The sequence below is a fragment of the Odontesthes bonariensis genome, chromosome 21, assembly GCF_027942865.1.
Source record: "Odontesthes bonariensis isolate fOdoBon6 chromosome 21, fOdoBon6.hap1, whole genome shotgun sequence".
Classification (NCBI taxonomy): domain Eukaryota; kingdom Metazoa; phylum Chordata; class Actinopteri; order Atheriniformes; family Atherinopsidae; genus Odontesthes; species Odontesthes bonariensis.
In genome coordinates, this window is record NC_134526.1 from 3,449,716 (window position 1) to 3,461,710 (window position 11,995).

The 11,995-nt window shown below is 37.2% G+C and overlaps 1 long non-coding RNA gene and 1 other non-coding gene across 2 annotated transcripts; one reads left to right on the forward strand and one right to left on the reverse strand.

Moving 5' to 3' along the window:
* Positions 1 to 1,034: 1,034 nt before the first annotated feature.
* On the reverse strand, positions 1,035 to 4,913 carry LOC142371086 (uncharacterized). The gene is made up of 2 exons (XR_012767962.1): positions 4,470 to 4,913; positions 1,035 to 2,834 (listed from the first exon to the last, which is right to left on the reverse strand). It is a non-coding gene; the product is annotated as an uncharacterized LOC142371086 (long non-coding RNA).
* A 123-nt stretch (positions 4,914 to 5,036) lies between these two features.
* trnat-cgu (transfer RNA threonine (anticodon CGU)) lies at positions 5,037 to 5,108 on the forward strand. Its single transcript has one exon. It is a non-coding gene; the product is annotated as a tRNA-Thr (tRNA).
* The last annotated feature ends 6,887 nt before the right edge of the window (positions 5,109 to 11,995 follow it).

An 11,995-nucleotide genomic window follows, 5' to 3' on the forward strand; every position in this document is an offset into this window, starting at 1 on the left:
CAGTTGATCAGATTTAGAGGGAATCGCTTCCTCGGATGCAGTTGGAAATGAGAGCTTATCTAAGCCTGTGAAGGCTAAACCACTGACCCAAAAACTAAGACTAAAATAGCTCATGAACACACACTCGATGAACTTACACCCTGGGGATGCTTTTCTCCGTACAAGTAAATTCAAGTGTCCGAATAAAGATCTGACTTCTACAAGCTGACCCTCGTATCTTTATATTGATTAACCTTCTTATAAGTTGTGTTGTATCCAAATATTTGTTTCTTACTTCTTTCTATTTGTATAACTTTGACAATTCTAGTATTTTACAGTCAGGTTTCCTGTTTTATGAAGCAGCTCTACGAGGCCTCTGACAGATTTGTTTTATTCATTTCGTCTCCATAGCAACCACTCTGGTTTAACCCGATGTTTACATCCATTAAATGCTTCCTCTTAGAGGAAAGTTTATCCATGTTTGTTAGCTTTTATTAGTTTATCTACTCAAATGATCTCATTAACGCTTCACTAAGAGGAAAACTTAGTTATATTCAAATGGTTTATTAAGACCTATTATCACTGTATAAACCTTAATATTTCCTCTCAGATGAAAGTTTTTTTACCCAAGTCTCCTTTAATTTATGGATCATTGAACGGCTTCTAAATGCTCCCTCTTAGAGGAAAGCTTATCCATGTTTCTGATCTTATTAATGCTTCACTAGGAGGCAAACTTAGTCATATTCATATATTGAAGATTTGTTATCATTCATTATATCAACCTTTCTGTTATTAGCTATATTTTGACATGCCTCCTCTTAGAGGAAGGTTTATCCATGTTTGTTAGTTTACTCAAATTACTTGTTATAGTTATACTAATCTTACTGTTAGCTAAAATTAATGTTTTTATTTACCTGTATTTCTGTGTTATATTTTTTTCTGTATGTCTTTATGTAAAGCACATTGAGTTGCCTGTGGTATGAAATGCGCTATATAAATAAAGATTGATTGATTGATTAAATGCAGAAGCAAAGAAGATTCAAAATAGGCAGAACTTCTTTCCTAATTACTCTTTAATCATGTCAGCAAATAGACAAGTCAAACACATTCCCTTTAAAAGCAGCTGTGGTAGTAAAATGGAGTAAAATACAGTCGTACAGAACACTGACAATTAACTCCAGAGAGTCAGCAGGTCCACTGATGAAATTGAGAAATATTTGATTAAATAAAACCTAAATCTAACACATGGCACAAACAGGGAACAATTATCTCATTATCTGCCTTTCCAGAACACATTAGAAAACACTAAATTAATATATTAAGCTCCAATTCTGCTCAGCATAAAAACAAACACACAGTGGATGACCTCAATTCTCAGTCTGCATGCCACCCGACACCTGGATGATTAAAAGCCAACGACACCAAAGCATGTTTTTCTTTTCCAGTCTCCGCTTTGATCATAATCTTTATAATAAGAGTAGCAAAGCAGATCACTCCCAGCCTTTGAGCCGACTCTGCTACGTGGAATTTGATGTTTCAGATGGGACGATTGATGAGATAAATCACAAAAAAAAACATGATGTTATCTCAAAATTCCTAGTATTTTCACAGAGGGTGCTGCAGTTTACAGAAACGCATATTAAACCTTCGCAAATCTCACATGGAGACTTAAATCTGTAACGAAAAAGGACGAGAACTCACCCGTCAACTCAAAAACAAACCAATTATCTCAGTAGTATTTATCGGAAAGTGTTAAAACAGCCTGTAGGATACAGAGAAACGTTAGACCTTAATGTTATATTTACAGGGTTGTACCCTGGCAGGTCGCAGTGAGCTGGACCAGTCCTGAATAATTAGTATTCCTCAGAGTACCGGAGGTAAACACACTGCAACCTGCAATGGAACATAATTTAAATCACCCTGTTTTAACCACGTTAAAAAATAGATCTAAATACTCTAATTTTTGTTGTAAACGGAGCATAAATCAGTGTGAAAATGGGCTTCCAGACAAATCTGTCAACACAGATTGCACTGTGATTTTTATCGTGACCACAACTGCTTGTTTTGTTTTGCTTTCGTTGCCTCAGAGAAATGAATGAGCTCCACAAGAAGAGCATAAAACCATGATTTAAGTTGTGATAATTATGTGGTGAACTCCTAAAAACTCGGCACACAGTTTCACCAGTAAAACAGCCATGTGCCTTTAATCAACAGTAAATAGTGACGTCTATCAAGCTGGGCAAAAAGCAGTTAAAGTGCATGGTTGTTTTGACAATCTGTTCTGATTTAGTATTTATGAGGCCTGTGGAGGGTTTGAGGCTTGGTTTGACATTTTAAAACACAGCAACAGACAAAGTGCTCACTACCCAAAGACATGTTTTAATTGGACTGCTTTCCTCATGTAAAGGATGACCATCAGTGCTCCTGACCTCATCTGGCACATCCATATTTATGCTGTTCTTCAAACGTGCGCAGGTCCTTGAGCCGTAATGTCCCTCATGGCCAACATCGGGAAGCTTCCCTGGGTGACAACAGACATCCTCCAGATGAAACGGCACCCAGTGGATGTTTGGCGTTGCCTGGAGAAACCCAGGTCAGTCAGTGAGTATCAGTGTTTTCTCCACAGTATGTAGGTCATGAGCAGGATGAGGCCTGCCGACAGGCCGGCGATCACAAACTGGTGGATGGAGAGGACGTTCTCCAGAGTGTGGATCCTCTCCTCCATGGCACTGGTGTGGAAGTAGTCATAGACGCCAGCCCCTATGCTCCACAACGCCCACACAGCATCCACCACCAGCGGCATGGTGAGGCAGAGAGGTGGGCTCAGCTGAAGGTGGCACGAGCTCCGTCAGATACTGAAACAAAGGCACGAGATTTCAGATGAGACTTTAGTTTGTTTTTAAGTGTGTTTTAAAGTTGGTCAGCTCTCTGACTTCTGTCTTGAAAGGAAACATTGTTACCAATATTATGTATTTGTACCAATAAATTACCCTAAACACTACCCACTGAAACTTTAAACAAGAAGCATTTTTATTAGGGCTGGGCGAGTTAACTTGCTAATTACTTAACGCAGATAAATTTTTTAATCGCGCATTAACGCAGGTTTTATTATCTATTTTATTATTGTAAAAGTCTGCTGCTCACAGGCTTTTATTTTGTAAAAGTCTGTTGCTCACAGGCTTTTATTCTGTAAAAGTCTGTTGCTCTCAGGCTTTTATTTTGTAAAAGTCTGCTGCTCACAGGCTTTTATTCTGTAAAAGTCTGCTGCTGTCTGCTGTGGAACAGGAAAAGAAAGTAATCGGCGGATCCACCAAACATGGAGAAGGGTACGGAACTTTTACTCGGCCATTTTCATGTTAAAGTTCTTCCAGACAGCGGAGTCGACAGAACCAAAGTCATCTGTAAACTCTGCCAAGTTGAATTGTCTTCTCAGCGTAGTAGTTCCAGTCTAAAATATCACTTAAAGGCAAAACACACAACTGATAGCAGCAAGTCATTCAAGGAAACAGACAGTGGAGCGAGGCTTCTACATAAAAACTACAGAAAGATGCTGATGTTAAAAGTGTGTTTGCACAACAAATGTTATGGCACTTTCATTCATATGGCAGCACACTTAAAATGAAGCTAAATGCTAAAAGCTATACACTACTTTTGGATTCATTTTTGGATTCTGCGTACAAATGTGATTAATCGTGATTAATCAGGGAAATCATGTGATTAATTAGATTAAACATTTTAATCTTTGCCCAGCCATACTTTTTATATATGTTCACAAAATGAAGACTATGTCATAATGAAGTAACATAGCTTGAATGTAACAGGCTGCACAATAAATAAATAAAAACTTAATTATAAAAAAAAGAAGACATTTCAAGCAATGATGACGATTGTAGACACGTTCAACTCTCTGTCCTCAAGTTACCTACTTTAAAGGGTCTAAAATCAGGAAAAGACTATTCCTCTGCAACACGGTACTTTTAGGTCCAGCTTTTTGTTGTTTCAGTGCTGAGAGTCCTTTAAAACCAGCCTATTTTCTCATTTAATTGAGTGCAATAAATGTTTTTATTGTAATATTTGAGGTTATTTTTTTGTAACACTTGTTGTAGGATATAAGTAGACTTGATTTACTTCTGGTATAACGTGTGTATATAGTTCAAACTATATGTGTTGCATTTAAAACTCAGAGGTTCATACTGGCAGTGACAGCTGTCTGCATCTGGTCTGCGTCCAGATTTATGCGTAACACCCCGACTTAATTGATTCACGTTAGCCACATGCTAACGGGCGTAACCCGGCTCAATATACCTTATTAAAAAGGACTAAAACAAGCATTTGCCAACGCACAAACATCACAATACGAATGCACATGATAAATACTACACGTTCACACATAAAGTTAACATTAACGTCGCCTTTAACGTCTTGGACACAGGCTGAAACTGTCGCGTCTCCTAAGCTAGCTTTGATTTTCACGAAACGTCATAACTTACAGCAAGAAATACTCATTAAATTGACAAGGATCCCTCCACCATCCCAAGAATGTGCACTTCACTATCTCATCTTCAAGTAACATCCAAAGCTTTTATGTTTTTGGGAAAGGTTGAAATCCAATCTGCTGTGAACCATCTACTTCCGGGTGTGTTCTACTTCCAGATCTCCCCCTTATGTATAGAAACAGAGTAATTACTTTATTTTTTAGATTGTTCCAGATCCTGTACATTAAATATGACCAACTGCATTTCATATTTAGTAGTGACATCTGAGGAGAAATTAAGCTGCTTTGTTAAAAAATGATATTTTAATGGTCTTATAGCCAAACATTCCCCAGAACATGCACGGTTGCTACGCAGATAAAATACACACGGAAACGTCTTCGAAAACATGTCAAATGATTTGACATTGATGTAGTGGATTTAATGTCAGCGCCAGTTTAATGATTTGTTAATGCTTTAACCTGCGTGTAAGTCGTAATTTGCCCCAGTACTGCTGACAAAGTGACATATTTTCAATTAAATTCCGTGTATAAGTTGATGTGTGATGACCTCCCTTTCTTATCAGGCGCGGTGGCCAAGTGGTAAGGCGTCGGTCTCGTAAACCGAAGATCGCGGGTTCGAACCCCGTCCGTGCCTTTCACCTTGGGAACCACATGTTTTTGGCAAGTGTACGCCACTTCTTGGTTCTTTTAGAGCAGAACTTTAATGTTGTTTTATACGTTACTTTAGATCAAGATGAACTGGACAGGCACAGATTTATGCTTATGAGTCAACAAGAGGGAGCCTAAATGTACTGTATTCATATTAAGCATATCTGTTTGACTCGGAAATACTCTAGCATCACAAATCATTTACAAAATTAGTCAGTTTAAACAAATTCTTTGAAAGCAGAAAGTATAAATCCGCACTTTACTTTGAAAAAATCAAACCGTATTACACATTTCCTGTTAAAATAGATAGAAGTTATTCTCCCTGTTTGCCGTTCCTGCTTGACTTTTGTAAATGTTTTTCCTTTGGCTCTCAGAGATATTAAGTCAGCAGATACTATTTTGTCTTTAGTATGCAACAAAAAGTTAATTCCATTCAAAAAGTGTGTTATTGCGAGTGAAATACTTTTTTTTTATCACAAGTAGGAGGGATTAAGATAGTAAAGGAATTAAGGATGCACAAATATGGACATTTTTTCCTAAATGTTGGGGTAAACAGACATCAATACAACACCAGAAAGATCTAACAGCGTACACTGAGAGGAGTTTAATGGTCTCCTTTTCACCTAAATTCAGTTGCCAAGTTTGTTGTTTTTGAATATTGCACTTAAAGGTTATCAACCTACACCATGAACCTTGGTTTGAACAATGAATAGAGTAGAATAGAAAAATACTTTATTTATCCCCCAATGGTGGAACCAGGTTAACATCAGGCTTCTTCTCTGCACAGTAAAGTCTGTGAAGGGAACTTTGTATCGTAGTGCTTGACAAAGGTTTCCCACAGTAATCCCTTGTCCATGTGCTTCTGTTGATGAATGACGGTTCTTGTTACTAGCACTAACTTGTCCCATCGCATCTTTTTTTGTTATATATTGCAAGACTGAAATGCAAAACTGGATCAATATAAACTAATTAAATGAAGCTTACAATTCAATTCAATTCAAAAATACTTTATTTATCCCAGAGGGAAATTAAATGTTGATGTAGCTCAATTAAATCAAGGAGTTATTATAGATGCTGATGGCTGTGGGCAGGAAAGATTTCCTGTAGCGGTCCGTTTTGCATCCAAACTGAAGAAGCCTTTGACTGAAGAGACTCTGTTTTCCGATAACAGTCTCATGGAGAGGATGTTCAGGGTTGTCCATAATTCTCTTGATTTTATGCAAAATCCTTCTTTGCATTATTGTCTCCAGAGGTTCCACAGCCGTCCCCAGAACAGAACCAGCCTTCCTTATCAGGTTGTTGAGTCTTTTTAGGTCCCTGGTTCTGATGCTGCTGCCCCAACAGATGACGCAAGAGGAAATGACGCTCTCAACAACAGACTTGTAGAAGATCTGCAACATCTTGTTGCAAACCTTGAAGGACCTTAGCTTCCTCAAGAAGTACAGTCTGCTCTGTCCTTTCTTGTAGATGGCTTCACTGTTGTGTCTCCAGTCCAGTCTGTTGTCCACATGAACACCAAGGTATTTATATTCCTCAACCACCTCCACTTCTTCTCCCATGATGGAAACAGGGTTTGATCTGACCCTGTTTCTCCTGAAATCTACAATCATCTCCTTTGTTTTGTTAACATTCAAGATGAGATGATTGTTCCCACACCATGCCACAAAGCGGTCCACCAGCTCTCTGTACTCAGCTTCTTGTCCATCTCTGATACACCCGACAACTGCAGAGTCATCTGAATATTTCTGTATTCTCAATTCACAATTCTTCAGTCTGACAAACTGTGGTCTGTTTGTCAGGTAGTCATTAATCCAGGTGATTGTTGAGGCCTCCACCTGAGTCTTCTGGAGTTTAAGACGAAGCAGATCAGGCTGGATTGTGTTAAATGCACTGGAGAAATCAAAGAACATGATCCTCACAGTGCTGCCTGATTTGTCCAGATGACAGTGGGTTTGTTGAAGCAGGTGTATGATTACATTACGAGACCAAACATGAAATACTGGGTTCATACAGTTTGAAAGTAAATAAAAGTAAAAAGTAAAAGTAATAATCTCTGCATTTAGTTCCTTTTTCTTCTTTTTTGCCTTTTCCATACCGCCCCAGCTTCTTCTGATCTCATATCTGTAAGAGAAAAGGTTGGGAAAGTAGATGCATACATGTCAGAACAGTTCAAATTCATCAGCTTTGCTCAAATACACCAACAATCTCTTAATCATTACAAAATAGGACTTTAAGTTAATCATAGTGCTAATTATATTGTCACTATGGTTGAAATGAATAAATAAATTACAGTAATAATAAATATATATATATATATCTATCTATCTATCTGTCTATCTATCTATATATATATATATATATATATATATATATATATATATATATATATATATATATAAAAGTATAAATGTACAAAGAAACGTATAGAAACATCATGCATATAAATTGCATCACTGTAGAGAAAACATTATTTAAAGGGGAACTGCGGTATTTTCAACATTAAGCCCCTTTTCTGAGTCGTCTGCAATGTTTTAGAACCCGCCTCACCGCTTTTTTGATGTTTACTGCTGTCTCCGGTATTTGCCTAATTTTGATTCTTCTCAACCTGCTTCAGAACGGCTAGTCATGTGCATGTCTTAAAAGGTCCGTAAAAGCACAATGAACGTCCTTTTTCAAAACCATCAACTCACCGGAGTGGTTACTGGTGTGCACTGGTAATCCATATCAAATTTCGGCTACGGCTACACGAAAACGAAACGAGGTTTTTTTTGAAAACGGGTACGAAAATTCTTGCGACCACACGGCAACGCGCTGCTGTAAAGACTCGGGTCCAGACGAAAACGGATGAAAACGATGAAACGATGCAGTACACACGCCACTGTGTCACGCCGCGCTGTGAGACAATAGAGAAGTGTTAAAATTGGCTCACAGCGTCAACGTTTGACTGACGCAAAAACGTTTTCGCTGTAACAATGGAAACGAAACGAGGCCGTTTTCAAACTTTCCCACTCTGGAACCCGTTCTCAAAAACTATCGTTTTGGGGTAGTGGGAACGCCGGCTCCGTGTGGCCGCGACAGCGAAACAATTAGAAAAAGTATCGTTTACAGTGAAAAACGTTTTCGTGTAGCCGCAGCCTTCGTGGCGAAAAGTTGCTTCTGTCGTGTTTTATTTGACATTTTGTACTGGATGTTCGTTGATATTACTCCGCCACCGCTAAGAAAATAGTGCGAGCATGAACTATTTTCAATTTTTTCTAAATTTTTATTTGTACATTTGTTAATTGTGATATCTGTTACAGTCCAACATGTCGTCTCACAGCTCGTGATGTTTAAAGGGATAGTTCGCCTCTTTTGCGCCCTTATGTGTTCAATCAGTGTTTCACAGTGTTGAACTTTTTCAATTTAAGCATCAGCTGATGGTGTTTTAATACAGCTTGATCTTTTGTTTTTGGTCCCTTTGATGAAATAATTTGACTGTTAGAGACTTCATTACTGAGTTTTAAATGTTCTGTTTGGAACCACCTTTATGTGTGTATAACAAACAACAACAACCTACAGCCACATAGCTTAGCTTAATTTAGCATAGAATACTTTAGCGTCGTTTAGCCTAGCTTACTTTAGCTTAGCTTCGTTTAGCCTAGCTTACTTTAGCTTAGCGTAGCTTAGCTTAGCTTGGTATAAGGATATAAGGAAGAAGCTGCTGTTTTTCACATATTTTCATGTTTTAATTAACAGTAGTACAGAAAATATACCATGTTCATCAGAGTTTCAGTCATTTTTTTTCTGTCTCAGTCTTTAATAGTTCTGTCAGAGATGTCAATTCAAATCAAATTTATTTTTATAGCACATTTCATGTACAAACAATTCAAAATGCTTTACATAAAATAAAAGCATTGCAGCAGAGAGTGTAAAAAGCATTAAAAATACATAAATGAATATAAAGAGAAACAAATAAAATCAATTAAAATGAATTTAAAAACAAGCAACAGTCTAGATGTGATTAGGTCTGTTTGACTGTAGTTAGGCACAGCTTAGAAGTGATAAAAGGATATTTTTATTCAGTCTTGGCGGAGATCTGAACTCTTTGCGCTCTGCTGTGAAGTTGATGAAACAGACATGAGTGGTAACAGTCATTATTTAAGGGCTGATCTATGGTTTGAGCATCTGCAGTTGGAGTTGCATTTGTCCACAAAGTTGAATTTGGTGATCTGCAGCAGGCCAGTTGGCCTCCACATGGACCCCAAAATCTGCCCCGAGGCCCCTGGATGTCTCACAGAGACAGTGGAGAGATTTTTAGGATAATTTAGGGTAGTTCTGCAAAACACATGACTTTTTCTTTTTCCTTTCTAAATTCCACATGTGCAACGTGCCAACATTTAAGATCAACTCGCACCTAAGTTGCCGTGTGAACTGAACCCTCTCCCAACCAAACCGTGAAAATAAATAAAGTCCAGTACATTTTCTGTGTGCTTAGGATACTTAACCAGATCTTACAGACGCCACGGGCTTGATGGATCCATGATTTGAATGAAATCGAAATGATTAATCTTAATTCTTGGTGGTGCGATCCTCTGCAGGACAAAAAGATGACGCGTGAATGCAGAAATTAAATGGAAAATCCAAAAATAGAACGCTGAATTGATGTCTTGCATTTATTTCTGCCTAAACTCATATTTCTACTCATCTCGGCTGTGTGAACCAGAGAGAAATCTAGAGGTCTGAAGCTCCTTGTGTTGTAACAGCTGCTAAAATAGAGAAATATATCAACATAAATGCATTTAATGTACATTTAGCCTAAATAAAAGTGACTCAATGGACATTAATTCAAGACACTGAATAAATTAGATACTTTTTTTCATGTATTTGTTTGAATTTTTCTGTCTTCCATAAACTCCACACTCAGTTATATTCCCCATCACTCAGAAAATGAACAAATAAAACAAATTATACTTACTGACATTCAGCTGAACTGATTGATTTAACCCGACTGGAGGCTTTCAGGGTAAATCTGAGTGAACTGGGACGGTCAGCGCTTCAAGTAAGAATAATTCATGCAGGACAGGTTTGAAAGAATTGGATATATCCTTTAAAATGTTAGACGCAGTGAACCCAAACGGCAAGAGGTACGAATATATTTGATTGTTTTTAATCCTGGAGAAAGTGTTCAAATATCTAGTGAAATATTAATAATTCAAAGCCATTTTACATATTTTGTGTATTTTTCATACAAATAGTGAAACTGTCAAAGTTTTGTTAATAAAAAAAAAGTAGAAAATAAAGATAAATAAGAGGCTGTACAGATTTGAAGTTGTTTAGACGTCCAGATGTTTGGATGCAGTCGTGATTATTTCTGAGGCTTTTATAAGACATTTCTATGGTATGAAAGTGTTGCTCAGAAGGGGAAAATCCCAGCTGAGAGGCTTCATTTGATGCTTTTTCAGCCTGTTTTTCTGTCTGTTTGTGACTGTTTTGTTGCTTTTCTTTATAGTCGTCTCTCTCTGGGAGTTGTGCTGTGCCTTAGTTGTTGCTCCTGTTCTAGGAAACCCTCTGAAATGCCCAAAAATAAAAAAAAAGAAGGAATTGTTGTCCGATGCCTCTGAAAATAAAACAGATCTCCCTTTATTTTGTGTCGGTGCTGCTTATTTGTGCATTTATGAGATGTTTACCTATGAAAATAAGTTTTTGTTTTCATTTTAAGCCTTTTTATTCAGTCAGGAGGAGTGGCTCTACTCTGTTGACACGTGATGTTTTGACTTAATCTAATTTAATCTAATCGTGGCAGCCTGAGATTGTCTGTGTAATAGAGCCCCTACATCACAACATTAATATTTATCTGAGACTCAAACGTTTAGTGAATGGTTTGTAAATTTATCACGTTTTCACCTGAAAAGATTCATTCAAATGTATTGACATCGAAGGGAAATGGAAAAAAATTCATAAGCTATTCAATGAAATTTAAAGTGGTTAATATTAGCTTCTCATTTACCCACAGAAACATTAAAGTGAACGCATTAATCTGCCTCTAATGTATGATATCCAGAGACCTCTTACTTTGATTACACTTGACTTTGATCATACTTTCTTGTTCAATTTAATTACAGACGACGCCTGCATTTTCCAAACAAAACATCCTAAAGCAAAACGCAGATTAGCTGCAAAGAAACAACTCTGATGTTAACAGATGTATCTGGGCTGATAATGAGAGGAAAAAGCGGCCGATGTCCAAAGAAAGAACAGCTGATGTTTAACGGTAAACCAAACTGTGAAGACAGGAACGACCATAGACATAAGTTCAATGGATAGAAGAGGTTAAACCATTAAAATCAATTATATGTTCAGATTCTAGTTCTTCATTATTTAGTATTCAAAATAGTAAGTCAGATAGTAGACCAGATATATTCATTGAAATAGAACAAACTCTTTATAGAATTAATATGATGGGGCTGATAGTAAATTTTAAATGGGTACCAGCGCATTATGGAGTTGAAGAAAGAAGAAAGAAGAAAGATGGCAAAAGTTATGGGAGGAAGAAAGAAAAGGACGTTGGTTGTATAAAATACAAAGGAAAATAGGGAAAATGAGAAGATCAGAAAGAAGTAGAAGAGAAGAGACAATTATAACAAGACTTAGAATTGGACATAATGGATTGAATAAAAACCTATATATGATAGGAAAAAATAAGTCAGGGAAATGTGATCGTAGGGAAGATGAGGCAATTGAACATGTTATTTTATATTGTAGGAATTATCAGGCCCAGAGAAATAATTTAACTAGAAATCTTAGTAGGATGAAAATTAAATTGGATATAATAGATTTATTGCAGGGCTGGACTGGCATCTGAAAAGGGCCCGGGCACTTTTCAGATGCCAGTCC